The following is a 17,137-nucleotide window of genomic DNA, read 5'->3' as shown; positions in this document are numbered from 1 at the left end:
TACAACGGCAGTTTGCAATATTCACTTAGCAATATCCACTGCTGCCTGTTTCTGGAAAACACCCATGAAGTCAAAATCATCACGACACCTGTAGATAAATTCCCCAAGAGGTATAATTTCCAAAATGGAGTTACTTGAGGGGGGATTCTGCTCTTCTAGCAATTAGAGGCTCTGTATATGGAGTCTGCAAACTTTCTAGGAAAATATGCGCTCCATGAGGCAAATAGCGCTCCTTTCACGGGATTACCGCGACAGTGTGAAGCCAGAACACCGCAGCATCTGATTGCTCCTACTGCGGCACTGAGGAGAAAAACTTTTCCGTCATATTAAATGTGTTTATTTCTTCTGGCAGAACAGGGGTTAATCGGCTATATTGGAAATCCCTATGCTCAGCTATGGTCCAGCCACTCGTTTTCCCTTTATAATTTGGGTTCTGTTATTAATCCTCATTAGAGCTAGCTAGCTTTATTTATGCAAACAGAGGGAAAGGAGTCGGTAAGAGAATGAGAGCTGGAGGAGTTATTACCAACTATTGTTTGGTTTGTACGCGTGGTAATTCCTTATCCTTCTCTATTTTTTCCCCTTCCTGCACACCCTGGTGAATTCCTCTGTTATATGTGAGTGAATATTTTGTGTGTCTGGAGTTTTCCTTTAACCATTGTCTGTGTTGCCCTGTTTGTCAAGTTGTTGTACTGCGGTGCACAGTAGCGCCACCTCTTCCCTGGGTGGGGGAAGAGAACAGACGGAGGTCTAACTTCGGAGCTAAGGCAAGGGCAGAGGCCCCGGCATTTTCGCCATCAGAAGTATCCTTGGGAGCAGGGCGAACTAGGGTTCCCCATAGAATTAGGGCCAGGAAAGGAGACCCGGGTCACCTGACAGCTGTGTCGCGACGGCTCCGTTCCTCACGAGTCTCTTCGTATTGCTAAGTAGTACTGTACAGCCACATATAGGGTATTGCTACGTTCAGTAGAAATTGAGGGACACATTTTGGTGCCAATTTTACCCATTTCTTGTTTGAAATCTGGGACAAAAACAAAATTTTGGTGGTAAAAATGTAGTTATTTTTTCTTCACTGCCCAATGGTATAAAATTCTGTAACATACCGTGGTGTCAGTATGATCACTATACCCTTAGATGAATTCACTGGGAAGTGTAGTTTGTAAAATGGGGTCTCTTATGGGGAGTTCTGCTGTTCTGACACCTCATGGGTTCTCCCAGGTGCCATGACCCATCACAATAAAATCTGGCTCTCCTTGCCTTCTGAGCTTTGCACTGTGTGTGAAAAATATTTCTCGACTACATGTAGGGTATTGGCGCACTCAGGAAAAAATGGACCTCAATTTGTTGTAAAAAAAAAATTCCTATTAGCTCTTAGAAAAATTAAAAATTTGTTAAAAATAACATTTTATTTGTAAAAATGTAATTTACCACTGAGTGGTATAAAATTCTGTGAGGCACATGTGGTGTTAATATGATCACTTAACCACTAGAGCAGTAGTCCCCAACCTTTCTGATCTTGAGAGCTACATTCAGCTTATAGAGAGGGTTGCGAGCCACATTCAGCACTGAGAGAGGGTCGCGAGCCACATCCAGCTCCCACCCCCTTCAAAGCATTGTCAACCAAAGACGCCATTACAAGTATAATGATAACCAAAGCTTTTCCACAGAAATCACTCCAAAGCAGTACAGTGAAATCCAGGGGTTCCCACAATACCCCAATTCAGTATTCTCCCATCAAGGACTCCCAATGTCACATCCAGCTGTGAACATCTCCTCTAACAGGTAGTACCATCCTCCAGCGTACCATACCTAAAACGTCTCAAAACCCCTAAGACCAGTAAATATGCATCCAGATCTGCACTTCTGTGCAGGGCTACTCACAAAATTCACCATTTTGAGATGTGCTCTTCATACTTGTTTGCTAGACCTGGACCTAATGCACTAAGCTGGCAGACTGTGCACACCCTGGTGAATTCCTCTGTTATATGTGAGTGAATATTTTGTGTGTCTGGAGTTTTGCTTTAACCGTTGTACTGTGGTGCACAGTGGCTCCACCTCTTCCCTTGGTGGGGGAAGAGAACAGACGGAGCCACAATTCAAGGGACCGCGAGCCACATGTGGCTCCCAAGCTACAGGTCGGGGACCCCTGCACTAGAGGAATTAGAGTGTAGTTTGTAAAATAAGTTCACATATTGGAGGTTTCTGTTGTTCTGCCACTTCAGGTGCTCTGCCAATGTGACATGCCACCTTCAAACCATTCCAGCAAAATTTGAACTTCAATATAGCGCCTCTATGTGCCTGAAAAGTAGTATTCCCCCACATATGCGGTATCGGTATACTTGGGAGAAATTGCACAACAAACTGTATCATGCAATTTCTTCTGTTACCCTAATGAAAATGCAAAATTCGTGGCAAAATAACATTTTTGTGGGGAAAATGTGATTTTTTATTTTTTTATTTTCATGGCTCAATGTTTTAAACTTCTGTGAAGCACCTGGGGGGTTCAGGGTGCTCACAAAGCATCTTTTTACATTCCTTCTCACCATGCATCTATGTACATTCCTTGCGGGGTCTAGTTTCCAAAATGGGGTCACTGTGGTGGGGGTTTCCACTGTTTAGGCAGATCAGGGGCTCTCCAAATGGGACATGACGTCCGCTAAGGATTCCAGGAAATTTTGCATTCAAAACGTCAATTGCCGCTACTTCCCTTCTGAACACTCTGCCGTGCGCCTAAGCAGTAGTTGTCTCCCTCATGTTGGGTATCGGCGTACTCCGGAGAAATTGAACTACAAATTGTGTGATGCAATTTCTCCTGTTACCCTTATAAAAATGCAAAATTTGGGGCCAATATAACATTTTTGTGAGGAAAATGTGATTTTATTATTTTCACGGCTCAAATATATAAACTTCTGTGAAGCACCTGGGCGTTCAAGGTGCTCACCGCGCATCAAAATACATTCCCTGAGGTGTCTAGTTTCCAAAATGGGGTCACTTCTGGGGGCTTTCCACTGTTTAGGGGCTCTCCAAATGGGATATGATATCCGCTAATGAGTCCAGGAAATTTTACATTCGAAAAGTCAAATGTCGCTCTTCCCTTCCAAGCTCTGCCGTGCGCCCAAACAGTAGTGTTCTCCCTCACTCATATTGGGTATCGGTGTACTCAGGAGAAATTGCACACCAAACTGTGTGGTACAATTTCTCCTGTTGCCCTTGTGAAAATGCAATATTTTGGGCTAAAAACATATTTGTGGGGAAAATTAGATTTTTTTTTTTTTTTTACAGCTCAACGTTATAAACTTCTGTGAAGCACCTGAGTGTACAATGTGCTTACCACACATCTAGATCAGTTCCCTGAGGGGTCTAGTTTCCAAAATGGTATCACTTGTGGGGGATTTTCATTGTTTAGGCACATCAGGGGTTCTCCAAACGCGACGTAATATCTGACATTTGTAACCGCAAATTTCACATTCAAAAAGTCAAATGGCGCTCCTTCCCTTCCAAGCTCTGCCGTGCGTCCAAACAGTGGTTTCCTCCCTCATATGGGGTATCGGGCATGCTCAGGAGAATTTACACAACAAATTTTGGGTTCCATTTTTTCCTGTTACCCTTGTCAAAAGAAAAGCAATTGGATTTGAAGTCAATTTTTTGGTGAAAAAAACAACATATAGATCCCTCAAAGTGACTTCAAATGTGATGTGGCCCCAAAAAAAATGGTTTTGTAAATTTTGCTGGAAAAATGAAAAATCTCTGGTCAACTTTTAACCCTTATCACTTCCTAGCAAAAATAAATGTTGGTTCCAAAATTGTGCTGATGTAAAGTAGACATGTGAGAAATGTTATTTACTATTTTGTGTAACATATCTCTGTGATTTAAGGGCATGAAAATTCAAAGTTGTAAAATTCCAAAATTTTCCAAATTTTTGACAGATTTCTGTTTGTTTGCTTTTTTTACAAATAAGCGCAAGGCATACCGAAGAAATTTTACCACTATCATGAAGTACAATATGTCATGAAAAAACAAACTCAGAATCACCATGATCCACTGAAGTGTTCCAGAGTTATTACCTCATAAAGCGACAGTGGTCAGAATTGTAAAAATTTTCCCTGTCCTTAACGTGGACCCTCAGGGTAAAAGGGGTTAATATCAGCTCACAGCTGTATGCTTAGCTTTACCTGGTCATTAAAAAAGATGTAGCGTCCTCCTGTAATTAATAACCAGCAAAGGCTTGGCAGACAGCTGTGGTCTGATATTAACTTTGTCATGTAACATAGTAACATAGTTAGCAAGGCCGAAAAAAGACATTTGTCCATCCAGTTCAGCCTATATTCCGTCAGAATAAATCCCCAGATCTACGTCCTTCTAAAGAACCTAATAACTGTAAGATACAATATTGTTATGCTCTAGTAAGACATCCAGGCCTCCCTGGAACCCCTCGACTGAGTTTACCATCACCCTGTGGTCGGCACTCATAGGAAGTAAGCATTTCTGCTACACACAGGCGATCTGATCATAGCCTGTGTGTAACAAAGGTTATCAAAGTACTGCAGGAGACTATTGAAGCATGCAAAAGGGATCTCTGGTATGGAAGTTAGGGCAAATCCATACAGCGCTTTGGTTTTGACCCCAGGCCTCTCTTAAAGGGATCCCTGGTATGGAAGTTAAGACCGTTCCACTCAGCGCTATGGTTCTGACCCCAGGGTCTCTTAAATGGATCATTGGTATGGAATTCAGGGCAAATCCACCCAGCGCTTTGGTTCTGATCCCAGGCTTCTCTTAAAGGGATCCCCGGTATGGAAGTTAGGGCAATTCCACTCAGCGTTCTCATTCTGACCCAGGCTCTCTTAAAGGGATCCCTGGTTTGAAAGTCAGGGTTAGTGCTTTCAAATGCTCTTGTACTGACCCTAGGCTCTCTTAAAGGGATCTCCTGTATGGAAGTTAGGGCAAATCCCTCAGCACTCTGATTCTGACCCCAGGATTCTATTAAAGGAATCATTGGTATGCAAGTCAGGTCAAATCCATTTAGCGCTCTGGTTCTGATCCCAGGCTCTCTTAAAGGGATCCCCGGTATGGAAGTTAGGGCATTTCCGCTCAGCGCTCTGGTTCTGACCCCAGTCTCTTAAAGGGATCCCCGATATGGAAGTGAAGGCAAATCCACTCTGCTCTTTGGTACTGATCCCAGGCCTCTCTTAAAGGGATCTCTGGTATGGAAGTTAGGGTAAATTTCTCAGCGCTCTGATTCTCACCCCAGGCTTCTATTAAAGGGATCATTGATATGGAAGTCAGGGCAAATCCGCTCTGGTTCTGACACCAGGCCTCTCTTAAAGGGATTCCTGGTATGGAAGTTAGGACCTTCCCAATCAGCGGTCTGATTCTGACCCCAGGCTGTCGGGATGATGTGGGATATTAGAGCTAGATGTCCGGTGGCTCTGACTGATGGGATGATGTGGGATATTAAGAGTAGTAGTCCGGTGGCTCTGGCTGACGGGATGATGTGGGATATTAGGGGTAGTAGTCCAGTGGCTTTGGCTGGCGGGATGATGTGGGATATTAGGGATAGTAGTCCAGTGGCTCTGACGGAATGATGTGGGATATTAGGGGTAGTAGTCCGATGGCTCTGACAGGATGATGTGGGATATTAGTGGTGGTAGTCCGGCGCCTGTGACGGGATGAAGTGGGATATTAGTGGTAGTAGTCCAGTGGTTCTGGCTGACTGGATGATGTGAGATATTAGGGGTAGTAGTCCGGTGGTTCTGGCTGATGGGATGATGTGGGATATTAGTGGTAGTAGCCCGGTGGCTCTGGCTGACGGGACAATGTGGGATATTAGGGGTAGTAGTCCGGTAGATCTGGCTGATGGGATGATGTGGGATTTTATAGTGAATGTGGCTATGCAGAGTGGGTGGGGCTCTACACTCAGCTTTATATATGTAGATATAATCATTATAATTTGTTATAACTAACCGTAGTTAGTTACTATTCCCGGGCAACACCGGGCTCTTCAGCTAGTAAAAGAATAAAAACAAAAATCAAATATACACATATTTGGTATCGCCGCATTCAGAATTGCTAGATCAATCAGTCTAAAAATAGTTAACCCAATGCTAAATGAGAAAAAGATTAAAAACGTCAGAATTATGGTTTTTTTTGGTCGCTGCTACACTACAATAAAATGCAATAATGGATTATCAAAACATTGTATCCCAGAATAGTAGCAATAAAAATGTCAGCTCAGTGCACAAAAAAATAAGCCCTCACCCAGCCCCAGATCACGAAAAGTGGAGACTCTACAGTTCTCTGAATATGGCGCCATATTTTTTTTTTTTACAAATTTGGAAAAAAAAATTTCCTTACCACTTAAATAAAGAAGACCCTGGACATATTTGGTGTCTGTGAACTCATAATGCCCTGGGGAATCATATTGGTAGGTCAGTTTTAGCTTTTAGTGAACATGGTTAAGAAAAAAATTTGTGGAATTGCACTTTTTTTTTGCAATTTCACCACACTTGCAATTTTTTTTCCCATTTTCCAGTACACAATATGTTAAAACCAATGGTGTCTTTGAAAAGTACAACTTGTCCCGCAAATCAACAAGTCCCCACATGGCCATATTGACTGAAAAATAAAAAAAAGTTATGGCTCTGGGAAGAAGGGGAGCAAAAAACCAAAACGCAAAACCTGTTACGTGACTGTGGGTCGCTGATCTGATCTCCTGACAGTTGGGGGTCAGCTGAAGACCCCATTAACGGTGATAATGGAGTTTCTTTGAAATCCTGTGTTTAGCAGAGCTTCAAAGGAGACTGTGATTTGTGCTATATGCAACGATGCTGAAGCATATAGCACGAGGATCTTCAAGCCCCCTAAGGGGGCTAACAGATCAATAAAAATAATTTAAAAAAAGTAAAAAAAAATTAAAAAAAATAAGTAAAAGTTCAAATCACCCCCTTTTCCCACCAGTGAAAATGAAGATATAAAAAAAACACGTATTTGGTATCGCCGCAATCAGAAATGTCCGTTCTGTCAAAATATAAAAAAAAATAAACCCGATCTGTAAACACCGTCAACGGAAAAAATGCAAGTATGCCAAAATTATGTTTGTTTGGTCTCCACAATTCCACAAAAAATGCTGTAACAAGCGATAAAAACCTTGTTTCGCCCCAGTTATCATACAGCTTCATCGTACCAAAAGTAAAAAAGTTACAGTTCTCCCAAAATGACAACAACTCCAAAATCCCAAATTGTTTTTTTCGCAAACTTCAGATTTTTTTTTCACCGCTAAAGTAGTAACAAAAACTGGACATGTTTGGTATCGCCGTAATCGTATTGATGAGGAGATTCATATCGCACGGTCCTTTAAAAAAAAAAAAAAAAGGACACTGTATACACAATATAGCCCTCGTACGGCTATGTGGACAGAAAAATAAAGAGTTATGGCTCTGGGAAGAAGGGGAGGAAAAAACGGAAATGAAAATGGACTGCGGCGTGAATGGGTTAAAATGACCTCTTGAGTTAATACTGGTTGCTATTTTTTGTGCTTTTATTGTGATCCTTTTTTTCTTTGCACATGGATGCGAGCGGCTCTCTGCGTACTGACATTCTGTGCGGCATGTCTCCCACTAGTGCTGTGCAGAAGGTGTTCCCTTTTGGTGCAATGTTTCCACGGCCTCTTCTGTTCAGCAGAGCGGTGAAGAAGCAGCATTCATCGGCGTCCATCTGCTATTAGTCACCGTGTCCACGAGCTCTACATTTGCATCACGGTACAGGAGATGTCTGATGGCTGCTGTGTAACTCTGCCATATCCCCGCATCTTCTTCAGCCTCATCTCTTTTCTCCATGGCAACTTAGCTCTATGGTTTTCAGGAGATGAGAAAAGAGAATCAATTTTTTCCCCCCCTTCCTTCCTTCCGTCTCTAACTCTATTTTTGAACATGGCTCTTGCATCCTCAGTGGCATGCACGGTTCGTTATGCTCCTCACGCCTGATGGGCAGGAATGACAAGTGATGACGGGGAAGCTTGCGGCGGCGGAGTGGGTGCACCCCATGAGCCTGACAGACACAAGGTATTGCATTGGAAGCCTACGATGAGGTGCTTAGTGTTCAATTTACGGCCTGCGCTCATCTCTCAGTGTGTTAATTCGGGCGGCCTGCATGGAAATGAGGAATGTCTGTTTCTATGTACATGTATGCATCTTTTTGTGTTTTGTTGTTTTCTTAGACAATTTAAAAAAAAAAAAAATGTTAACCCTTTGCTTGCAGTAGCTACGACACATCTAATTATAAGTCATCTCCTCAGGCCTATGCAGCCATTGCAGTGAATAATTATTAAGTTATGCGTGCTTCATTGCTCTGTAACTGAGGACTGAAACCCTCTGTGCTACCAGAGCAATGAGCTCCAGGCCTGTTCATCGGCTTCAGGGGGCTTTACAGCCATTACAGCAAGCTCATATAGGAAAGATTCTTATTGTTATCCCATATTTGTGGTTGGATTGTGCACATAGCTCATGGCATGGTGTCTTTGTACAGAACTCTTCACCATGTATTGATTTGGACAACATGTCTCTCAATTAAGATTCCATTTTCCGTCTTTTTCTGTGATACTCATTGATTTAGTCTAATTTTTGCCGTTTAATTACTTGATGGGGCCCTACTTTGCCACTTTAATCTTCTTGTTCTACAGAATCCATTGGTCTCTTGTATAAAGTGGTATGAATGACTTCACTAATATGGGATGCATGCTGAGGTCCTAGATTTCATGTCCAAAATCTAAAATGATGCCACTTACTCAGTTCTAATACGTATGATAAGCGAGGGTATATGATGGCAACAGGTGAATGCACATGCTGCAGATTTTGTTGCAGAATATTCTGAGGCTAAAACTAGATTCAGAATATATTAGTTGCCGTACTTACTGCAAGAAAACCTGCAGCATTTGCTTTCACCCTCAGGCTGCGTTCCCACCATGTGCTTCTGGTGCGTTTTGCCGTACATTTGCTGCATCATAAACGCAGAATCTTACAATTTCCAGCAAAGTGGATGGATTTATAGACTCTCATGCCCATTGTGCTTCTTTTTAACGCAGCTGTGCTTTTCAAATGCTCAGCATGTCAATTTCCCTTGTAGATACACTGAATTTTGTGTGTGAATTTTCCCCATAGACTAGACATTAGATGTAGAAATTCCACAGGTAAAACTCACATGCGTTTTTAGCGTGTTTCCGCAGCAAAAAGCATCAAAAAGCTTGAAATACACACCAAAGTATATCAATACATTTTTGTCAAATAATAGGAGGTATCAAGCAAAGCAGCTTTATTAAAAGCATGACATGCCAACAAGAGACCAGAATCGCAGTGTGAAAAATGCGATAAAAACACATGTTAAAAATCCGCACACAAAAACGTAATGAAAAGCCACAAGTAAACTAATTTAAATAATAGGTGCAGAACTTCTGCAGCATCACCAAAAGCTCATCGTGGGAACGTAGCCCAAGTATCTGTCTTTCAAGAACCAGCCCACTAAGTGTACAGCTCGGGTTGCATAAGTATAAGGATTGTCGTTATTAGGAGCATGATGTTCTGTTGCAAGGACAATAAACTCTGATTACTTTGGCAGGATTCTCTAAACATTAGGACATACGTTTTTTCGGTAATCCTTTACAAGAATGCTGTATAGTCTCTACACACTCATATATACCATACATAGTTTTTTTTTTTATATATAAGCCTTGGAATGGTTGCGTGCTCGAGGTCTAATGCAGACAACTTTAGTTTGAATTTAACTACCGTAATTTTAAATGGGATTGGTTCGTTCTCTTGCACTAGTTTGTGAATAAGCAATAGAGTTCAATGTGTCACCGTTCTTTTTAGTCTTGCAGTTTTCGCTGGTGTTTTTGCTCCAAATTCTTCAAAATTGGTGCAAGAGGTTCCTGAATTTGACAAAAAAGTGAATTTGGCACATAAGCAGAAATGCTTTTTATTTTTGTCTTCAAACCATTTTGCGCACTTCAAAATCCTTTAAAATGTTGCATAGTACATCTTAATGAATAGATCTTGGAAGAATAATTAGTTCCACAATTGGATGTGTTTAAATAAAATGCTCCTGTGATCACACCACGTCTCCTGGGCAGGGTAAGAACCAAAAGACATTACAACATAGGATAGTAGATGCTGCTTTCTGTGAGGTAAAACATTCCCCTTTTTGTAAACATATTTTACCTCCCAGAAATAATCAGCCGTGATCCCCTGCTGTAATGTCTGTATACTCTGTATTCCCTGCCCAGCAGCTGTGGTATGATTAGACCATATCCCTGCACGGGCAGACACAGACATTACACAGTACACAGCACAGGAACATTTATAAGATTATCTCCGCACAGGAATATTTATTTTTATCACATCTAATTGTGGAACTTATTATTTCTAGATCTATGAATTAAAATGTACTTTGTTCATGGGAAAACCCCTTTAGCTGTGCCAAATAAAAACATTTTTTAACAGAAACCTTACTTCAGGCAGGAACTGCAGTTACAGTAGAGGCATCCTTTTTTTTTTTTTTTTTTTTTTACAGAAAGTAAAGCATGAATATTAAAGCTATTAATAAAGGGCAAATTACTCAAAAAAATTGGGGAAATGGCAGTGATGAATCATGGCCTTAGTCTTAATGGATTACAGCAAATTAAAAGACTTGATTATTATTTTTTTTCATGCTAAAAGTCCTAGGGAACAGTACAACAGCAGAGCAAAAAATATAGAAATAAGTGTTACTTGGAAACTAAAAGCCATTTCACCTCTGGTGTACCCATGTGTGGGAACAATACAGCTTTGTGTTTAAAGCTATTAATTTTCTATTTTTAAACAAAGAACCTTTTGCATGTTACATATCATGTGTTATATTTTGAATGAATCACTTTAAAAAAGTGTATCAAAATTATTTTCCATGCATTTTATCGTTCATAATTATATTATAAAACAACTAGGCACAGTTTTCATCAATCAGACAAAAGCTGCTCTTACCCATCAAGACATTACACCACAGGAACTCTGAAAGTGCTCTGGAATATCTGGCACCATTAGATTGGCAATGGATCCTTTAAAGCAGGGTTCCCCAACTCCAGTCCTCCCGGCCCACCAACAGGTCATGTTTTCAGGATTTCCCTTGTATTGTACAGGTGATGCAATTATCACCTGTGCAATACTAAGGAAATCCTAAAAACATGACCTGTTGGTTAGCCTTGAGGACTGGAGTTGGGGAACCCTGCTTTAAAGGGAACCTGTCACCAGGAATAACGCTGTTAACTTGCAGATATGCAGTTAATGTACAGGTTAACAGCGTTATTATGCTGCCCGGCGCCCGCACGCAGCCGAATGGAGCGGGAGAAAATTATCTTTATTCTCCCTGCCACCACACGATATTCATTCATAGGGGCGGCACTGGTTCAGTAGCCAGTAGCCGCGCCTGCAGCTCTGACTGACAGATATTTGGCAAACCGTGCTGTACTTGCCTTTACCCAGGTCAACCAGCTAGCCTTCGCCGCTGCTCTTGGCACCTGAATTTGGACGTGTCGCTGACTTCTCGTCAACAGCTTGGCACTCATTCATGGAGCTCAGCGGCTCTAAAGGGGGCTTTTCCTTCTACACTGGAATTCACTGAGCTCTCTGATTGGCTACCGTGCTGTTGACATGAAGTCAGCGGCGCAGCCAATGCCAGATACCTGGAGCAGTGGTGGAGACTCATCTGTGATTCGGGGAAGGTGAGTATATTGCAGTTTTATTTTTTTAACAAACTGCATCTTGGGCTGAACATTATCTGAAAGGGAACAACACCTTTACCTTATAGGGATTTGTGCTATAGTAGCTGGAACCAGATTTGAAAGTCTTTGAACCCAAATGATCATTGGGCACCCATGACCCTTTCACCAGTTGTCCTTCATTGGACTACTTCTGGTGGAGCCTAGCCTTACCTTGCTTACCCTGAACACTGCACTCCTCAAAATATGCCGTTTTGGAGATATTATCACCCACTTATTCATCCATTTGTTAAAGTTGCTCATATATTTACATTTTTTTCTGTTCTCTAAAAAGTAACATCAGGAATGGAATAGTCACTTGCTTCCTTATATATCCCAACCCTTTATATATGCCATTGTCGTAAGATGAGAATGTTATTCAATTCCCCAGTGGTTTTAATTTTATGGCTGTTTGTTATATGGATTTTATGTGAGTATTTGCATGCATATATGTCAAACCTGTCAGGTTTTGCCTAAGATTTAATGGAGCTCACAAAAACATGAGCATGTCATGCAAATGAAAGTCTGATTTGCGTCTGTCACTGGAGGCTTCCCTTCAGACCTGGAGTGAGCATGTGGAAAAACTGTTCTTCCAAAAACTTTGATGGTGGACGTGCTGATGGCATGAAACATGATAAGTAAATCTGCTATCTTAAAATAGCCCTGGAGAATATTTTGACCAGGTCCCTGCTGCAAACTGCCTGATCATAACACATTTTTTTACCACTACTTTAAGGCTAAGTTCACACGTAGCGGAACTCCCGCAGAAGTTACCTCGGGATTTCCGGAATTCCATTCCGCGGGAAAATCACATTTTAAATTCCCGCGATTGTCCCGCGGAAAAACTAGTGATTTGCAAGCGTAATTAGCTTGCAGAATGCTAGCGTTTTCCAAGCGATCTGTAGCATCGCTTGGAGAACTGATTGACAGGTTGGTCACACTCATCAAACATAGTGTTTGACTAGTGTGACTAACGTTTACTATTGAGGCTGCCTATGCAGAATCAGTAGTAAAAAGATATAATGTTAAAAATAATTAAAAAAAATAAAAAATCGGGTTATATTCACCTTCCGACGTCCCGCGCAGCGTCCCCAGGCCTCCGTGATGCTTCGGCAGCTCCTGTTCCCAGTGATGCATTGCGGCAATGACCTTTGATGACGTCGCGGTCTCGCGAGACCGCTACAGCATCGCGAGACGCGACGTCAGAAAAGGTCATTGCAATGCATCACTGGGAACAGGAGCTGCCGCGTGTATTGCTGAAGCCTGGGGACGCTGCGTGGGACGTCGGAAGGTGAATATATCCCGATTTTTTAAATTCTATTTATTACAGGGATGTGGTACCCACAGCCCGGAGAACAGTCTCCTCTCCTCCGGACCATGGGTACCATCTGCAAATGTTCTGCTTACTTTTCGCATGGTGGGCACAGCCACATGCGGAAAGTAAGCAGAACAATGCATTCCTATGTGGGCGAAATCGCCACGATTCCGCAAATTAATGAGCATGCTGCGTATTTTTCCACGATGCGATTCCGCCGTGGGAAAATCCGCAGCATTAGCACAGCATTGCGGAATTCCATAAGATTGCATGGGATGCTGGTTTTTTGTGTTTTCGCGGCAAAATCGCGTGGTAAAAACCGCCGTGAAAAAACCTGAACGTGTGAACGCAGCCTAATAATTTGCACATCAACATTGGTCAGGATGGAGTCTGTGTCCTTGGCACGCCAACATTTCTCACTACAGAGTTGGGTTGTACTTTAATCTCATTATGTAAAAACTGGTCTCCAAAGGCATTATAAAGCCCCCATTACACACAGCAAGATCGCTAGCAATATCGCTGAAACGTCACAGGTTTTGTGACGCAGCAGAGAGATCGCTAGCGATGTCGCTATGTCTGATACTTACCTGCGACCGGCTCCCCCCGCTGGTTATCGCTGATTGCGCGAGAACGTCCTGGACCATTTCTCGTTGGGCGCTTCCTGTGGCGCCGACGAGCGACGCGTGGACGCGGGCGGGAGGATGTCATCATCACCGCGTCTGAAAGGTAAGTAACGACCGCTGGATGGGCATGGCAATTGAATGAATCTCTACTTCTGGATCCAATTTTCACTTGGGATGTGGCCAAAACAATATTGCATTTTAGGCATGACCATTAATCGAATGTCTCCCCTCTCACAATGAAATGAGAAGCCCTGAAGGTTGTACTAAGTTGCGTTTTCATAAAACATGGTTCTCGACTGAAAAGAGGACTAAAGATCACCCTAGGCATTCGAAGCATGGAGAGTCTAGAATTTACTCATAAACATGCTCATGCCTGGCAACACGCCGAGAGTTATTAACAGCTGAACTAGAAGCTAAAAAATTATTAGATCGTTCAACAATCCCAAAACCATATTCCAAAAAGAAGATATCTCCACACAATTTCATAAATACTATACTAATCTATATAATTTAGATGGCTCTCCGAACAATATACCCCCTCCTGGTAGTGCTGCTCATTTTTCTAAAAACACATCTTCAGCATCCTTGATGAATGAACCCATATCAGATTCTGAGTTATCCTCGGCGGTCCAATCACTGTCGAGTGGAAAAAGTACCAGACCTGTGGAGTTTACAGCTAAATTTTATAAGACATTCCTTCCCCTTCTGTTCCCTCTCATATTAGCAGGGTTCAACCACACTTTCAACATTAATCCATTTCCCCCCACAAAAAAAACAGAGGCCCATATCACAATGCTTCGTAAATCTGGTAGGGACCCCCTCCTTTGCTCAAATGACAGGCCTATCTGTTTGCTGGATGTTGAGTTAAAAAATATATGCAAAAATATTGGCAAATAGACTCCAGCCCCTACTCACTAACCATATACATTTGGATCAAACTGGGCTCCTGTTCGGTAGAGAGGCTCACAATAACACACTAAAAACTATTGATATCATTCACTACTCTCAAATAAGAAACATACCTCTTTTAATAATGTCACTCGACGTTGAAAAAGCGTTTCACAGAATATCATGGTCAACCATATATTACTCCCTTAAAAACGCAATATAGGAGAACTGTTAATAGCTAAAGTAATGACCCTCTATTGTAACCCCTCAGCAAGATTAAGCATAAATGGAACCCTGTCCCCATGATTCATAATCCCTAAAAGAACAAGACAGGGATGCCCTCTCTCTCCTATCCTGTATATCCTTGTGATGGAACATTTACTATCCTCTATTTGCGATAATCCTGACATTAAAGGTATCACTATAGGGAAAACCTAATATAAATGTTCCGCCCTTGCGGATGATGTCCTCCTATACATTACGAGCCCACATACGTCAATTCCATCTATCATGGCAGAAGTGGATAATTTGGGCACTTGGTCCAACTTAAAAATAAATAGAGTTGAGCAAATTTGTTCGGATTTGGTTCCGAATAAGATCGGCAGCGAATATTGTTTTTGCAATATTCGTCGACCACAGCCTAACGTCATTAAAGTCAATGAGAGTAGAAATGACCGAATATGTTCAGAACCGATCATCAAACATACATTCAGCACGAATAGGCTAACCATATGGCACGAATATGGCTAATTTAGATTTGGCAACCGATTCCGAACAAATTCATTCAACTCTAAAAGGAAACACTTCAAAATCTGAGGCTCTCAACGTTTCCTTGCTGACTGCTACACAGGCTATCATCAAAAAATGTTTTTTCTTGGCCATCACAGGGTATAAAATTCTTAGGAATACTGATACATAGTGATCTTTCGACTATTTGACCTAAGCTATAAACCCTTACTTGGTTAAATCCATAAGGACATTGATTTATGGACTATGAAGGATTTCTCATGGTTTGGTAAATATATTAAAAATTAATATTTTACCTAGACTGCTTTAATGCTTTGAAACTATCCCGATCAGAATTCCTTTAAATTTCTGTAAACATCTACATAGTGTACTGAAAATAAAGATTAAACAACAACCACAACACGGATTTCATCAACTCAGGTAACATTTTAATCAGTATAACGTCGCCGACCTGACACTGTCTGTACATTTCTCAGCACAGTCCTGCTGGCAGGTTCCAGTTGAACCCTCTCAACAATCCTACAGCACATACTGTACATTCTTAACCCTACTTCAAGACAATTGGAATATCTCTCTAATTGACCCACAGGGCCCATTATACCCAACAGGGGAGCAGGAATGTCATGAACATAAAACCCCATCCTCAAATGTCAACTTTTGGAAAGCTGTATGAGTGGGGGGACGAGTTGTAATTTTGAATGACACTTTTCATGTGATGTACTGGAAAGCAGGAAAGATTTCCAGCTGCAGCAAAATTGCGGTAAAAAAGGCCAATTCAGTAATTGTTTTATGAGCTTTCCCAATATTCATCATAAAGTAAAAGTCACCTGGCAAAATCATTTTCCATTTCCCGGTCAAGTACGAATATGGTGATGCTAAACACGCATAGATTTTTTTAAAACTTTTCCAAAAACTCATAACAAATAAATTCACGTGTCGCCATATTCTGAGACCCATAACATTTTCAATTTTCATGCAATAGGGTTGTGTGAGAGCTTGTGTTTTGTGCCCTGAACTGATGTATTTAGCTATAACAGGGCTAGATATGATATTTAGGTGGCCTTTTTATTGTATATTTTTTCCATGTGTCACGTGAATGGAAAAACCATAGTTGTGGCGTTTTGATTTTTATTTTTCATTACACCATTTACCCATAAGATTAATTAATTTTAAATTTTGATATATTAGACTTTATGGATGTAGGTATTTTTTTTTCCTTTCTTTTTTTATTGAGAAGGGAAAGTAGGGTGATTCAAACTTTTATAGCTTTTTTCTTTTTTTAAATATTGTTAAAAACATTTTTTTACTATATTTTTGTAGTCTTCAAAGGGAACTTAAACCTGCAGTTGACTGATCGTTTGTACTATACACAGCAATACCATAGGATGCATACAGGAAAACTCACTGTCTCGTGTGAACGTCAACCACAGGCTGGATTTTATAGGAGTGCTGTCTTGACAGGCATAGGTATTTTCAGCAGACCCCCAGCTGTAATGGCAACCCATTGGTGCTTATCGCTTTGCATGGGTTAGGACAGTGTGCCCCTTGGACACGCTATGAAAATGTCATCAGAGAATGAATAGATCCCGGACATTTAGAGGATATCTATCTGTATGGGATTATAAGCATCAAAAGAGGTAATATCTGTACAGTAATCCCCATTGGTAATCTCTTGGCAGTTTTACATGTTTTTCCTGCCGTAAAGGGGTTTACCACTACTAAGACAACCTATTCTTAAACTAAATGTGCCACCCCAATAAAATAATAAAGCCTATGCTCACTTC

At 41.3% G+C, this 17,137-nt stretch overlaps 1 protein-coding gene across 13 annotated transcripts in view; it reads left to right on the top strand.

The window, feature by feature from the left end:
• The window catches only part of PITPNM2 (phosphatidylinositol transfer protein membrane associated 2), a 525,412-nt gene that overhangs the window by 189,830 nt on the left and 318,445 nt on the right, over positions 1 to 17,137 (top strand). Inside the window, exon 1 of one of the 13 annotated variants that reach the window (XM_073586066.1) lies at positions 7,609 to 8,058. The exons of the other annotated variants lie outside the window; for them this stretch is intronic. The gene's annotated coding sequence lies outside the window, so the exon portion shown is untranslated. Of the gene's footprint in view, positions 1 to 7,608; positions 8,059 to 17,137 lie in introns of those variants that run through there. 13 annotated transcript variants of the gene reach the window in all.

Source organism: Dendrobates tinctorius, unplaced genomic scaffold (genome assembly GCF_039654945.1).
Source record: "Dendrobates tinctorius isolate UK_male_01 unplaced genomic scaffold, ASM3965494v1 ptg000090l, whole genome shotgun sequence".
NCBI lineage: Eukaryota > Metazoa > Chordata > Amphibia > Anura > Dendrobatidae > Dendrobates > Dendrobates tinctorius.
Note: the sequence above shows the minus strand (reverse complement) of the source record. Positions and strands in the feature narration are given on the sequence as shown.